This window comes from Sprattus sprattus (assembly GCF_963457725.1).
Source record: "Sprattus sprattus genome assembly, chromosome: 15".
In the NCBI taxonomy this organism is placed as follows: Eukaryota; Metazoa; Chordata; class Actinopteri; order Clupeiformes; family Clupeidae; genus Sprattus; species Sprattus sprattus.
The window spans coordinates 12,383,256-12,399,772 of NC_137913.1; the positions used below are offsets into that span (position 1 = coordinate 12,383,256).

The following is a 16,517-nucleotide window of genomic DNA, read 5'->3' on the forward strand; positions in this document are numbered from 1 at the left end:
GATGCCATAGATGTAGCCCTCCACTCTGCACTGAGCCACCTGGAACTCCGTGGAACCTATATAAGAATGTTATTCATTGACTACAGCTTTTAATACTATCATCCCTGTCATACTAGTAACAGCTCACTCACATTGATGCGTTGGAATGCGTGGATCCAACGGAAGGCGGAGGAGGAGTCTGGCGCGTGGGGTTCTGTTAATACCGGAGACTTTATAGTGAGATTGACAGGTCAACAAACCAATCACGTCACGAGCAAGCTTTTACCCTGTGAGTAGTAGCATGCTATCATTAGATAGGGTGCTCAGACACCTCGCAAATCCTATGAGACGTTTTCATAAAGGGGTTTTTACATTGTACAGTGTCTATTTATCGGTAACTTAAAAAAAAATCTAACCAAAAAAAAGTCAAACAACCAACTTGTAGGTACAAATACGACCATCTACGGAGTTTGGTCATCTTTTTTTTTGGAGCTTGCCGCTCGGTAGACGTGAGCATATACGGGATATGATTGGCTACCGCCTGTGCTGTCAGTTATGCATGAAAGGCAATATGATTGGCTGACGCATGCATTGCCTCTCGAAAAGTTGAACATTCTTCAACTCTTGCCGCAAGCAAAGCAGGAAACGCAACACACGCGAACCAAACGGAGCCACAATTCAGTTCGGCAAAGGATGACGTCATCCCATTCAAAGTGAATGGGGATGCGTTAACCCTGACGCATCAACGCATTCCAACGCATCAATGTGAGTGAGCTGTAAGCAAATTAACTGCACTAGGCCTCTCCCCCTCCATCTGCACCTGGATAAAAGACTTCCTCATAAACCGCCCACAAACTGTAAAACTCGGCCCCCACCTCTCCTCCACCATCACGCTTAGCACTGGCTCTCCACAAGGCTGTGTACTGAGCCCACTACTGTACTCCTTGTACACTCATGACTGTACTCCAACCCATCCCACCAACACCATCATTAAATTTGCTGAAGACACCACCGTGATCAGGCTCATAACAGAAGATAACGAATCAGCGTACAGAGATGAGGTACAGAAACTGACAGTGTGGTGCTCAGACAACAATCTTTCACTGAACACCACAAAAACGAAATAATTCATTCTAGACTACAGGAGGCAAAGTGCAGATCCGGCCCTACTCTACATCAACGGGGACTGTGTGGAGAAGGTCCACTCCTTCAAGTTCTTAGGAGCCCTCCTGACAGATGACCTCTCATGGTCTGCCAACACCTCAGTGACAGTTAAAAAAGCACAGCAGCGACTACACTTCCTGAGAGTACTCAAAACAACCTGGAGTGATACTGATGGTGGCCTTCTACCGCACCACTATCGAAAGTGTACTGACGTACTGCATCTCGGCGTGGTACTCCGGTTGCACTGCAGCAGACAAAAGAGCCCTCCAAAGGGTCATCAACACAGCAAAAAAGATCACTGGCTGCTCCCTGCCCTCCCTGGAATCCATTGCCCGCTCCCGCTACCTTAGCAGGGCCAATAACATCCTAAAAGACTCCTCTCACCCAGGCCACCACCTGTTTACTCTCCTACCCTCAGGCAGACGGTACAGATCCTTTAGAGCAAGGACCACATGTCTTAAGAACAGTTTTTTCCCTACGGCAATCAGAACGTTAAATACAGTCATGCACTAAACTTTCACTTTATTGACTGCAAGTCACACATAACATCTCATGTATTTCTGTATTTATTATTCTGTGTACTGTTGTTGTATATATTGTATATAAGTATATATATATATATATATTCTGTTATGCTGTGTGTTGTTGCTGTATATATTGTATGTAAATATATACAGCCGCGGAAAAAATTAAGAGACCACTTCAAAATTATCAGTTTCTCTGGTTTTACTATTTATTGGTATGTGTTAAAGTAAAATGTTCATTTTTGTTTTATTCTATAACCTACTGGCAACAATCCTACCAAATTTCCAATAAAAATATTGTCATTTAGATAATTTATTTGCAGAAAAATGACAATTGGTCAAAATAGCAAAAAAGATGCAGTGTCTTCAGACCTCGAATAATGCAAAGAAAACAAGCTCATATTCATTTTTAAACTACACAATACTAATGCTTACACTTAGGAAGAGTTCAGAAATCAATATTTGGTGGAATAACCTTGATTTAAAATCACAACTTTCATGTGTCTTGGCATGCTCTCCACCAGTCTTTCACATTGCCGTTGGGTGACTTTATGCTACTCCTGGCGCAAGAATTCAAGCAGCTCGGCTTCTTTTCATGGCTTGTGACCATCCATCTTCCTCTTGATCACATTTCAGAGGTTTTTTATGGGATTCAGGTCTCGAAATTGGGCTGGCCATGACAGGGTCCTGATCTGGTGGTACTCCATCCACACCTTTACTGGCCTGGCTGTGTGGCATGGAGCATTGCCCTGCTGGAAAAAACATTTCTCAGAGTTGGGGAACATTGTCAGAGCTAAAGGAAGCAAGTTTTTCTTCCGGGACAAAGTCTTACTTTGCCTGGCTGAGGTTTGTAAAAGACCATAAGGATTGAAAAAAGCGGACTGGAGGGTCTTCTAGTTCGTCTTCTCTGATGAGTCCAATTTTCAGCTTTGCCCAACACATGGTCGTCTGATGGTTAGACGGAGACCTGGAGAGGCCTACAAGCCAGAGAGTCTTGCACCTACTGTGAAATCGGACTCATCAGAGAAGACGAACTTAGAAGAACCTCCAGTCCGCTTTTTCAATCCTTATGGTCTTTTACAAACCTCAGCCAGGCAAAGTACAACGTTGTCCCGGAAGAAAAACTTGCTTCCTTTTGCTCTGACAATGTTCCCCAACTCTGAGAAATGTTTTTTCCAGCAGGGCAATGCTCCATGCCACACAGCCAGGCCAGTAAAGGTGTGGATGGAGTACCACCAGATCAGGACCCTGTCATGGCCAGCCCAATTTCGAGACCTGAATCCCATAAAAAACCTCTGAAATGTGATCAAGAGGAAGATGGATGGTCACAAGCCATGAAAAGAAGCCGAGCTGCTTGAATTCTTGCGCCAGGAGTAGCATAAAGTCACCCAACGGCAATGTGAAAGACTGGTGGAGAGCATGCCAAGACACATGAAAGTTGTGATTTTAAATCAAGGTTATTCCACCAAATATTGATTTCTGAACTCTTCCTAAGTTAAAGCATTAGTATTGTGTAGTTTAAAAATGAATATGAGCTTGTTTTCTTTGCATTATTCGAGATCTGAAGACACTGCATCATTTTTGCTATTTTGACCAATTGTCATTTTTCTGCAAATAAATGATCTAAATGACAATATTTTTATTTGAAATTTGGTAGGAATGTTGCCAGTAGGTTATAGAATAAAACTAAAATGTACATTTTACTTTAACACTAGTATTGTGTAGTAAAATCAGACGGAAATTGAATAGACATGACATTCATGATCGGGTTGCTAGAAGGAAGCCTCTGCTCTCAAGAATGAACAAAACTGCCCGTTTCAACTTTGCCAGAGAGCACTTGGATAAACCAAAGGCCTTCTAGAAGTCCCTTCTTTGGACAGATGAGTCCTATAGAATGATTTGGTCACGATCAAAACCAACAATTTTCGTCTGATTGTAGACCCATTAACATTTACCCCAGATGCTGCCAGAGAGGTCCGAAACTCTTTAGAGGTATTGTGTGGGTTGACTTTTACCTGATTTATTCTTCTTCTGGTGCTTCTTGGTGATGGTCTTGATTGGCGTCCACCTCAAGGCAGAGATGCGGTCATTTTGAATGCCCTCCATTTCTAAATTATTTGTCTTGGAGGGATGGATGGAGCTGGAATCTTTTGGAGATGGTCTTATAGCTTTGCCAAGACTGATGGGCTGCCAGTACCTTCTTCCTGATGTTCTTGGATATCTCGTTTCCTCTCGGCATTGTTGATCTGTGTGGGTACACCTTGGCACTACATTAGCTTGGTTGGTTTCCTCTCTCTTTTAATCTGTGTTGCCCAAACCTTTCCCTAAGGATGTCTCAGTTGATGGGTTTGCTTAATTAACTAATTAAGCACCCAAATAAGTTTAACGGAATCTGTTACCTGCTTGACTTTACCAATTCAGCTGGGGGTTCACTTACTTTTGAAATTGACTAATTCCATGTTTCATGTAGTTTTTTGGCTACACAAACAATTCCCTCCAAACAAGTACATGCAAATGATAAACATAAACCTGACATTTCATCTATGGAAAATTGGTGATGAAAAAAAATGAAAAATCATGGTAAAACAACAGAAAACTCTTAGTGCTCAAGGGGTTCACATACTTTCAAGTGGCACTGTATATATTTATATTATGGCATGCCGTTCAGGAAATTAACATTTGAATATATATATATATATATATATATATTATGGCATGCCGTTCAGGAAATTAACATTTGAATATATATATACAAAACTCTGAATATATATACAAAAGTCTGAATATATATACAAAAGTCTGAATATATTTACAAAACTCTGAATATATATACAAAAGACTGGATATATATATACAAAAGTCTGAATATATATACAAAACTCTGAATATATATACAAAAGTCTGAATATATATACAAAACTCTGAATATATATACAAAAGACTGGATATATATATACAAAAGTCTGAATATATATACAAAACTCTGAATATATATACAAAAGTCTGAATATATATACAAAACTCTGAATATATATATACAAAAGTCTGAATATATATACAAAACTCTGAATATATATACAAAACTCTGAATATATATACAAAAGTCTGAATATATATACAAAACGAAGTCTGAATATATATACAAAACGAAGTCTGAATATATATACAAAACTCTGAACTCTGAAGCGCTCAATCGGTCTTTGTCCGCCATATTGGATTGAGCGTTTCCTATTAAATCAATGGTACCAAAATGTTTATAATTACGTATTTTCTGCTTCATGAAATACTGTATTTCTGTTATATTGTTCAATTTTGACATTGATTTCTCACTTGAAATGCAATAATAACACGTTTATTTTACACCGTTTGACTTCACCCAGGATATTTTTAGAGGCAATTTCTCCATTCACTTGACTGGGGTCTTGTCAAAACCTTCGTTCTTCCTTGTCTTCTGCTTCATGAAATACTGTTTTTCTGTTATATGGCTAAAATTGATTAAACATTGATTTCTCGCTAAAAATGCAATAATAATAACACGTTCATTTTGCATCGTTTGACTTAACGAAGGACATTTTTACGTTTAAATGGGATAGCCTACATCGTATCCTCTCGTCACATGATCAAATAGGGACTTGACATTGGACAAAAAATGATTACCCAGAAATCCTCATTGCATATACCAATGAAAATAAGACATTATTCATTGAATTGAATAGGTTTTTTTTTAATAGTTTCCATAGTTTATGTAGGATAAGCATATAATTGTGTTATAGATTGCTACTGACCATTTCTCTTCTACAAAATAATGCTCACCATGACCTAGATAGGTTGGCCATTCCAAGGGTATAAATACCATAAGGTACTTCTGTACATTATAACGTAATACAACTAACCATTGGTCGCGAGTGTCTTTCCTAATATTTCCTCTTACATACTCGCAGACATGACATTTTGTGAAGCACCCGACGAGGCAAAATCCCGGACGATTTGGGAATCCCTGCCGGACGCAATTTTTAGGTCTCAAAAAGAGGGCATGCCCGAAAAAGAGCACGTCTGGTCACCCTACCATATGAACAGAAAAACAGTATTTCATGAAGCAGAAAACAAGGAATTACGAAGGTTTTGACAAGACCCCAGTCAAATCAATGGGGAACCTGCCTCTAAAAATATCCTTCGTGAAGTCAAACGGTGTAAAATAAACGTGTTATTATTGCATTTCTAGTGAGAAATCAATGTCAAAATTGAACAAAATAACAGAAAAACAGAGTTTCATGAAGCAGAAAATACGTAATCACAAACATTTTGGTACCATTGATTTAATAGGAAGCGCTCAATCCAATATGGCGGACAAAGACGGATTGAGCGCTTCAGAGTTCAGAGTTTTGTATATATATTCAGACCTCGTTTTGTATATATATTCAGACTTTGTTTTGTATATATATATTCAGACTTCGTTTTGTATATATATTCAGACTTTTGTATATATATTCAGAGTTTTGTATATATATTCAGAGTTTTGTATATATATTCAGACTTTTGTATATATATATTCAAAGTTTTGTATATTTAATCAGACTTTTGTATATATATTCAGACTTCTGTATATATATTCAGAGTTTTGTATATATATTCAGACTTTTGTATATATATATCCAGACTTTTGTATATATATTCAGACTTTTGTATATATATTCAGAGTTTTGTATATATATTCAGACTTTTGTATATATATATTCAAATGTTAATTTCCTGAACGGCATGCCATAATATATATATAAAAGTCTGAATATATATACAAAACTCTGAATATATATACAAAACTCTGAATATTTACTGTATACAAAAGTCTGAATATATATACAAAAGTCTGAATATATATATACAAAAGTCTGAATATATACACAAAAGTCTGAATATGTATATAAAAGTCTGAATATATATTCAAAAGTCTGAATATATACAAAACAAAGTCTGAATATATATACAAAACAAAGTCTGAATATACAGTATATACAAAACTCTGAACTCTGAAGCGCTCAATCCGTCTGTGTCCGCCATATTGGATTGAGCGCTTCCTATTAAATCAATGGTACCAAAATGTTTGTAATTACGTATTTTCTGCTTCATGAAATACTGTTTTTCTGCTATATTGTAAAATTTAGACATTGATTTCTCACTAGAAATGCAATTATAAGACGTTTATTTTACACCGTTTGACTTCACGAAAGATATTTTTAGAGGCAATTCTCCCCATTGAGTTTGACTGGAGTCTCGTCAAAATCTTCGTAATCCCTTGTTTTCTGCCTCCTGAAATACTGTTTTTCTGTTATATGGCTCAAATTAAACATTGATTTCTCGCTAAAAATGCAATAATAACACGTTCATTTTGCATCGTTTGACTTAACAAAGGACATTTTCTCCGCCACTATGGTAGAATGTAGTCCTCTTTCATTCACTGGATAAAGGCATTTCCCATGAGGCTTTGCTCCGACCATTCTACATCTATCTATAAATCCAGGAATCTCTGTGTGTGTGTGAGTGTCAGTCTGTCTAGGGCGTATCTCACTGACGGTAGTAACGTTAGTTATGAGATTTCGCATGTAGCTTACGCATGTCATGAACCTGTGCATCCTTGATTTTGAAGATTTTTGAAATCATAGTTTGCGAGATATTTGTATTTTACCGTTTCCCGTAGGCACTAATGGGTTATCGTTTCCCGTAGCACCTAAATTACGTCACAAATTACGTCACAAACAATATTAGCGGTATTAAAACTATCCTGCCTTCACTCAAAATTCAGAATAGCGTTGGATACGATAAGGAGGTCCACATTCAATTTTTTTTCTTCTTGGTGAACAGATACAGACTTTTGCTCAGGTAATCTTAAGACAGTGATTGATTTTATCTATTCGTTTATATAAGCTTCTTTATATTAAGTTTCAAAGTAATGTCTAGAGTTGTACATTCATCTAACAGACAGGGAATAGTAATCCACGCGTAATCCAAACGCAAACGATAAAATAGAAATATCTCGCGAACTATGAATTCAGAGAGAGAGTTGTATAAAATGCATGCGTTTTGCATATGCCATGAATAAGTGCTGTAATCACAGTTACATTTCAACCATGCTTATGAAATGAGCCAAGTTGTAAGTCAAATAAGTGCAGAAATACTGTAAAAATACGCTATACTAATAAACAATATGAATATTTTGATAAGCCTCGGAGGCTTTCAGATTGTCCATTGCTTTCCCATCTGTTGCTATGGAGTCCACGAAATACGCGCAAATCTTGCTGTAAATTATGTTGGGCCCACGTCGTTATGTTATCCTCCCAGTCCTGCACTGAATTCGGGTGGGGGATAGTAACGCCATCTCCAGTCAGAGTATTTAAACTGTGTTCCCATTGTAAGGACATAATTAGATTACGATCTGTCTGAGTGTGGGCTGTCAAAGCTAGCATCATCGAAGTCATACAGTAGCTTACAGTACAGTAGGCTACATACATTCAATAAAATGAACCTACATTTGAGTCCAACTGCATGACCATTCTTACCCTACACTTACCCTTACAATAAAGAAGTGATCCTATTTCAACCATAACTTCATTTTAAATAATTTCTTTCTTTATGGCATTTAGTTTATAGTGTAGACAGCAACTTTGTCATCTATATTCAACTGCATCCACTACATAATCTCAAACTTTATTTGTTGGTATGTCTCGCTATTACACTACCCTACAGCTACACCTACGTCTGCTAACACTACAGAATGCATAATTCCTAGGGGCACTGCACTAGTTAATTTAAAAAACAAAAACAAATTAAATCGCTGGCCAATTTATATTTTTGGACATGAAAGTTATGTAAAGTCTGAATACAAATAATTAGATCAAGATAGGAGGCTAGGCAAAATTAATGAGAGTGAGTTCAACTCACACCGTAAGTGAGCTGTATGAGACAATGAGTGCTATACAGTGCCTTGCATAAGTATTCACCCCCTTGGATGCTTTTTGGACAAAAAAAATCACAAAAAAGCCCTCTTTAACTTCAAAGTGAAAACATATTTCTACACAGTTATGTAAATTAAATAAAAATATGTAAGGAAAATAATTGATTGCATAAGTATTCACCCCCTTTATATAGACTGACCTAATTCAACAGAGGTCCAGCCAATTGGTGCTAGAAGTCTCACAATTTGTGAAATGGGGATCAGTGTGCAGTGAATATGTCTCAAGTGATTGTAGTATAACGACACCTGTGTCTGGAAGGTCCATTCACTGGTCAGTAATCAGTATTACTGGCTATTGTTAAACCATTAAGACCCAAGATCACTCTAAGCAACTCAGAGAAAAGGTTGTTGAAAAGTATAAGTCAGGGGAAGGATACAAAAAAATGTCCAAGGCACTAAACATCCCCTGGAATTCTGTTAAATCCATCATCAAGAAATGGATGGATTGTGGCACATGTGTAAATCTGCCTAGATCAGGCCGTCCTCACAAATTGAGGGGCCGTGCAAGAAGGAGACTAGTAAGAGAGGCCACCAATAGACCTATGACTACTCTGAAGAAGTTTCAAGCTTCAGCAGTTGAGATTGGAGAAATTCTGCATACCACCACTGTTGCCTTGGTTCTTCACCAATCAAAGCTTTATGGAAGAGAGCCCTCGACTCAAACCCATTTTTTTTATTTCGGCCCTCTGTGTATTTGAGTTTGAAACCCCTGGTCTAGCCCATTCGGTGGCTTAAATATTGGGCATTCCTGAAGGAGGTGCGGGATAGTCTGTGGGGCACCACACTCACATAGGTCGTTTTCACAGGTGCCAACCATTTTGAGAAAGGACTGAGTCCTTCCGCATCCAGTGCGGAGGTGGTTGAGGCGGTTCCAGGCCTTGCGGCTTAGGTGGTGGCCGCTTTGCTTTGTGGATGGGGACTCGATGAAGGTGTGCAGAGTGGTGTGGGTGCTTCTCCATTCTCCTTGCCATTTCTGCTTCACCCAAGAGGTGGAGAGTTGGCCTTGCCTGCGGAGTGCTGCAGCTTTGGTGGCAAAGTGCAGCCTTGGTATGCGCTGGGGGATGGTGTCATCCTGGACGGGAGGGACCAGGCTACTCTCCTTGACTGCCTTCTCTGCCAGCTTTAGGACCTGGTAGTCACGCCGGATGCCAGCAGATGGGATTCCTGAGACTACGGGAAGCATTTCCTTTGGGGTGGGTTGCAGGGAGCCAGAGATGAGGCGCATAGCATCATTAAGGACCACATCAACAGCCTTGGTGTGAGTGCTGTGGGCCCAGACTGCGGCAGCATATTCAGCAGCCGAATATACCAGGGCGAGTACCAAGGTTCGGAGGGTTGTGAAGTTTGCCCTACAGTTCACTCCGGTGAGCTTCCTGATTATGTTGACACGTTTGGAGGTTTTCGTTCTTAAGGTGGGGACCAAACGTCAGACTGCGGTCAAGTGTCACTCCGAGGTATACAGGTTGTGGGTCGGATCTTAGCCTTTTGCCCTCCATCTTTATTTCCAGCTCTTTTTTTTCAAGGCGGTTGGTCAGGTGGTAGATCGAGCAAACAGTTTTAGGCTTTAGGTGGAAATGTCTGGTTCCAGGATAGATTGGATCTCCTCACATGTTTCGGCTGCATAGCCGATAGCACTGTCATCCGCATACAGGTACTTGCTTTATGTTTCCGTCAGGAAGCAATTCCGTCGTCACAACGACAAAATGACAAGTACCAATACACTAACTGACGTCTTTTGACAGTATAGCTGACAATGTCATGCTGTGAAAGCTTTTCTTCCATTTTTGCAAGGTGTTCCAGCCATGAAAAAACATAAATATTTAGTGCATATTGTGGATGGCAAGTGGGGAAGACATGGGTGTCACATGACCATATGCTATCAAAATAAATTTGAGGATGATATCAAAACTAGTTGCCTATAAAACCATACCTCAAAAAGTGTCTTTCTTGAATAGTTTTACTTTAAAGGGGACATCATTAATTTGTGTTACCCCTGCAACATATTTGTTTTGTTTGACATCACATCAGATAAATGGCTAACTTTTCTACATTTCTAAAATCATTTAAATAACCCAGGGATGTCAGATATTGATGTTTACCTGGCCAAAACTGTCTTCAAATATTTTGTTCTATTGTTGGTTCTATTAGTAATGCAATTTCAGACAACTTTATGTTTATATTCAATATTAATTTTGAAAACTAATTGAAAGTAAAATTGGGTACTATTGACAAAAGTTGCTAATAATATCAACAACAGTTGCGTTATCTAGCGGCTATTGTATGACCATTTCAGTGGAGTTACTAATTTCTTTTTCTCTGCCAAAGGAGTACAAACTCTACAGAGCGTGAGTAGTTGTGAGCTACTTGATAATGACACCCCTGGTCCAATAAGAGTATTCAATGCTCTCAACGGAGTGAATAACTCAGCTTTGCAATTCAATGTGCAACAGAAGACTCTTGAGATTGAAGGTTTCTGGCAGGAAAAGTGGACCCCTAGCTCAAAAGATTGGGTTGAGTTGCAGTACGCAAATGTCTACAGCCCAATCTGCATTAAAATCCTGAAGAATTGCCTCCACAAGAAGGAAAATTATGTGATAAGAAAAGGTAAGATAGTTGTCTGTTGTATTTATTAAATGAGATAATCAGTGATAGATTTTTGGTTGGTGTTGGATTACTTGTATTAACAACTGTTTCATCCTCTGCAGTGAAGCCCCGAGTCAGGCTCCTCCAGAAGACACTCCCAGACTGCGGAGGGGCCAAAGTGACCTGCCTGGCCACTGGTTTCTACCCCCGTCACATCAACCTGACCCTGCTCAGAGACGGCCAGCCTGTGTCTTACCACCAGATCACTGGGGGGGAGCTGCTACCTAATCTAGATGGAACCTACCAGATGAGGAAGAGCCTGGATGTCAGTGCGGAGGAATTAAGAGAGAAACAGCATTACTCCTGTACGGCCAAACATCTCAGCCTGGACAACGAAATAGACGTCAAACTGGGTAATTTTCAGAACAGCTATTTATCTTGTTTGCGTCCTCTACCTATGGCAGTTCTCATGTATTAATATCCTATGGAACCGTATCTTCTTTTAGATCAGATGAAATTGTTCATTATTCATTTCTATTTGTAGATCTTGATCCAGGTGTAGGGCCTGTGTCTATAGTGATTCCTGTTGTAGTGCTTGGAGTTGTACTCCTGTGTGTGGTTGGAGCTGTGGGTTTTGTGGAGTTGTTGATGTGTTTCTGAAATGTTAGTTTGAAGAGTCATAAGTCTTGACACCTATTGTCTTTAAGTGTAACAGGCCTAAACATTTTCCTAATGTTCCCATTACATTTAACATTTTTTTTTTACTTTTATGCAAGGAAAATGCTTTTATAATGTTGATCATCATATTTGACACATTTGATTGTTCGTTACATGAACATTTATGGAGCGTAAGCTTACTCACATAGGTGTGTGCAGGGGCGTTGTTAAACATAAAATTATATGGGGGCACAGACGTATTACTTAAATCACGCTATTGTTTTCCTTGAATGCCTGCTGCTGCTGCATACATGAAATGTGCTACACACTGTGCTAGTGTGAAGATATATAGTATGAATATATTTTTATATACTTAGTTGTGTTAAAATGGAAAAACTTAAAGTATCTAGTGTGAAGATATACCCCCAAGTACTTTTGCATGGTAAATATTTTGACATCACCAACTCCCTTTCCCATTGAATAGCTTCTTCACCTTCCCAGATGAAAAAGAAATATACTTAAGCTGTGCTTTTTCTTAATGCATTTATTACATTTGAAATATACGTAATGCATTTTAAACATGTTATTTTGGAAAAACTTCTAGTATATCAGGTGTTCTTGTAAAAATGCTCAAGCCCAATGTTAAGGTTTTTGCAATGTATTTTAATATACTTAGTTGTGTTAAAATGGATAAATTTAAAGTATATAAGTATGGTGTAATAAAAAGGAATGTACTTTTTAAAATACGTTGAAATTACTAAAATAAGTACATTTAAACAACACTTAACCCTTAGGGTTAACCTAACCATACTTAAAATTATTCCATAAAGGTATCATATTGTGCAGAAGTGTGATATGAGGAGCTCTGAGAGAGACGCAAACAATCTTAACTCAGAAGCACTGACTGTTAACAAGCTGCAGACTGAAGAGAGTCCAGTAGTCAATGCTGAGAGAAATCATGAGAACTGGGGAGTGACCACGGAATGGCCATATAGATGCTAATGCCTTTGGCTTCAACTATATTTTCTTGGCTTTAGACAAAGGCCAACAATCAGAGTCTAATGCTCATGCTTCATGCTCTCTAAAATGACACAGAGCTTCTTTTTTTTTTTACTTGTTAGGCCAGTATTTACAAAAGTGTCATGCTTCATGTGTTTTATAAAACATCCTACATGAAAAACTAAAAGCTGCCTCTAGATATGGAATCGTCTAACCATGGAAAGCCTCCAAACCAGTTAGAATTTAAGGACTGCTTTTTAAACCCAAAGTTGAGTTGAGGACATTGGGGCAGCTTCATCAGCTGTTTTGGCCCACGATGCCCAAATCCCCTAGCCTGACGATGTCATACTCATAATTCTAGTAATACTGCTCCATTGGGCTGTGATTATGGGGTGTGTTTCAACCAAACCAGGGGAAAAAATGCCTCTTCACTCAATTGGATATACCTAGAACCAATTAGAGCAGGGGTCTTCAGCGTTTTTCAGGCCAGGGACCCCCAAACTGATGGCGAGATGAGTAAGGACCCCCTACTATATAAATTGCATAACATTTTGTTTATAATATGCTGGGCCTAGTGCCATATAAACATAGCTACCCTGTTAATGTGCATTCAATACTAAGCTATTCAAATAATACAAAGGTTAATATATTCATAAACATTTACATTTTTGAAAATTGAATTTAACCTAAAATTTTTGAACAATGAATTTAACTTAACAATTTTTAACATTGAATTTAATTTAACATTTAACAACATGAAAGGTACAGGGTGGCCGTGCCACTGCCATTTATAAACATACAGTACATCTTGCATACAACTCTGAGCTAACAATTAATAACAACTTATTCAAATAATTCACAAATATGTTTTTATTTCATCATACATAAGGAAGGGACAGTGAATCCTCAAGCATCTGTCGATGGCACACATCCTCCCACATTAGTGAGATGTATCTTCTTTTCAATAACTCCTGACTGACACGATCCAACGTATGACGGAGGAGGAGTCTGGCGCATGGGGTTGTATTGATAGTTTTCAGCTGACATCAGAATGACGATAATAAGCTAGCAAGCAGCAAGGCTTACTGCATTTACATTTACATTTACATTTAGTCATTTAGCAGACGCTTTTGTCCAAAGCGACGTACAAGGGAGAGAACAATCAAGCTAAGAGCATTAAAAACCTGTTGTAACAATAAATACTGCTTATAAAACGACAGAGAAAGAATAAAAAAGAAGTGCTGGCCTGTTGCTGCTTAAGTGCAGGTTGAGCCAAGGTGCCAGTTTAGGAAGAGAGGTGCTCTTTGAAGAGTTGGGTCTTCAAGAGCTTCTTAAAGGTAGGGAGGGACGCTCCTGCTCTAGTAGTGCTAGGCAGGTCGTTCCACCAACGTGGAACTACAACTGAGAATAGTCTGGATTGCCTTGCTGGGGGCAGTGCCAGACGACGCTCACTGGATGAGCGCAGCGTCCTGGGTGTAACATTTGCCCTTACAAGAGCATTTAGGTAGGTGGGAGCAGACCCAGTAAGCACTTTGTAGGCAAGCATAAGTGACTTGAATTTGATGCGAGCAGCTAATTGGCACCCCCTGCGGCTGCAGGCGCTCCTGCTTGCGCCCCTGCTTGCTATGAAGGTGGCATCTATGTATGAAAACGGGGAAGGGGAGGGAGCGCGGGGGAAAAGTTCACCTCTGGGACTCTCAACTGGATTAGACAAGTGGGGGGACGGGGGGTTCCACTGTAGGCTATAGAGCAATACTCTAATGCAATTAGTGGGCGCAAGTCAGTCACACCTCGACTTTCTTGCAAAAAACGCACATTCATAATATTATAATTACAGGCCTATAATTCCTGCACGTTTTTTGTTTTTCTGAATTGTGTGAAATGGCTAATACAAATAGGTAATACTGAACGATTATGTGTCACCAAGGGCAAGGTGAATTGGTTTAGTCTTAACTTCTGTAGAGTGACGGTGTTGGGGGATGGAAAATGTGTTGATTGTCGAGTGCAAAATAAGCACAGAGATGGACATTTCGATATGATGGAGATGGTCTCGCCCGGGGCGTATTTCCATGTAGAACCGCCACTGGCGGGGTGACATGTGCCCTCTTTGGTTGGTTGAACACCAGGCGCGCCGCCGCGTTCTGGATCATCTGTATTGGTTTTACCACGCATGCCGGCAGGCCCGTTAGGAGGGCGTTGCAGTAGTCGAGGCGGGACTCACCAAGGTTTGCACCAGGAGCTGGGTGGCATACTGGGTTAGGTACGGCCTGATTTTGCGGATGTTGTAAAGTGTAAAGCGGCATGACCTCGCGACAGAGGCAATGTGGGCTGTGAAGGTTAGTTGGTCGTCAATAATGACCCCGAGGTTTCTTGCTGTTTTGGATGGAGCCAGAGATAAAGAGTCAGTCTTGATGTTGATGTTGTGGTGGATGAACTGTTTGGCTGGGAAGACCATCAGTTCTGTTTTGGCCAGGTTCAGCTGAAGGTGGTGGTTTTTCATCCATGTGGATATATCAGCAAGACAGTCTGAGATCCGTGCCGAAACAGTGTTGTCCTCAGGAGGGAAGGACAGAACCAGTTGAGTATCATCGGCATAACAGTGGTAGGAAAAACCATGCGAGCGGATGATAGGGCCCAGCGAGGTGGTGTAGATGGCAAAGAGAAGTGGTCCCATTACAGACCCCTGGGGCACCCCAGTGGTGAGGTGGTGGGGTACAGATAGATGACCTTGCCATGTCACCTTGAATGAGCGCCCAGAGAGGTACGATTTAAACCAGGAGTGCGCCTTGCCTGAGATGCCCATACTTGCTAGTATGGACAGAAGAATGCGGTGGTTGACTGTATCAAACGCAGCTGATAGGTCAAGCAGGACAAGAACTGAGGATTGAGCTGCTGCTCTAGCTGTTTTTAAAGCCTCTGTCACAGATAGCAGGGCTGTTTCGGTGGAGTGACCGCTTTTGAATCCAGACTGGTTACTGTGCGCGAACGCACTGCTTAATTAAACAAAAGAAACAGGCTCACCGAGTGGGCACGATAATACGCTGGCAAACAGCAAGGCTTACTGTGCGCGAACGCACTGCTTAATTAAACAAAAGAAACAGGCTCACCGAGTGGGCACGATAATACGCTAGCAAACAGCAAGGATTACTGTGCGCGAACGCACCGCTTAAACAAACGAAAAACACAGGCTCTTAATAAGTGTTGAGCACAACTACGGGCTAGCAAACAAAGTTTTACTGTGCACGAATACACTACTTAACAAGACGACACGAGAGAAGTCAACAAACAATTCCCACTGCCCAACTTTCAATTCAATACAATACGATACGATACCACACAATCCACAGGGACACTAGGCGCCTGCCGCGAAGGAACGGATTGATCTTTCGTGGAGTCCAAACAGCCAAGGGATATTTCCTTAACACACACTTACCGGTCTGAGATGAGGCGAGAAAGGCAAGAGAAAGGGGGCGTGTCCCCGGACGTGCTTTATGCTGCGGGGTCAGCCCCAGGTCACTCACATGACCCTTTTGGTATTATGGTCTCGAGATAGGTAACGAGAAGAGGTATCATTCAAGGTGTAGACCGTGGTGACGGTCTGA

At 40.1% G+C, this 16,517-nt stretch overlaps 1 pseudogene across 1 annotated transcript in view; it reads left to right on the forward strand.

The window, feature by feature from the left end:
- The window catches only part of LOC308376283, a 53,365-nt pseudogene that overhangs the window by 6,865 nt on the left and 29,983 nt on the right, over positions 1-16,517 (forward strand). The window contains exons 3-5 of the transcript in view: positions 11,002-11,280; positions 11,382-11,672; positions 11,804-11,886. The product of the transcript in view is annotated as an uncharacterized misc_RNA (transcript). The remainder of the gene's footprint in view (positions 1-11,001; positions 11,281-11,381; positions 11,673-11,803; positions 11,887-16,517) is intronic.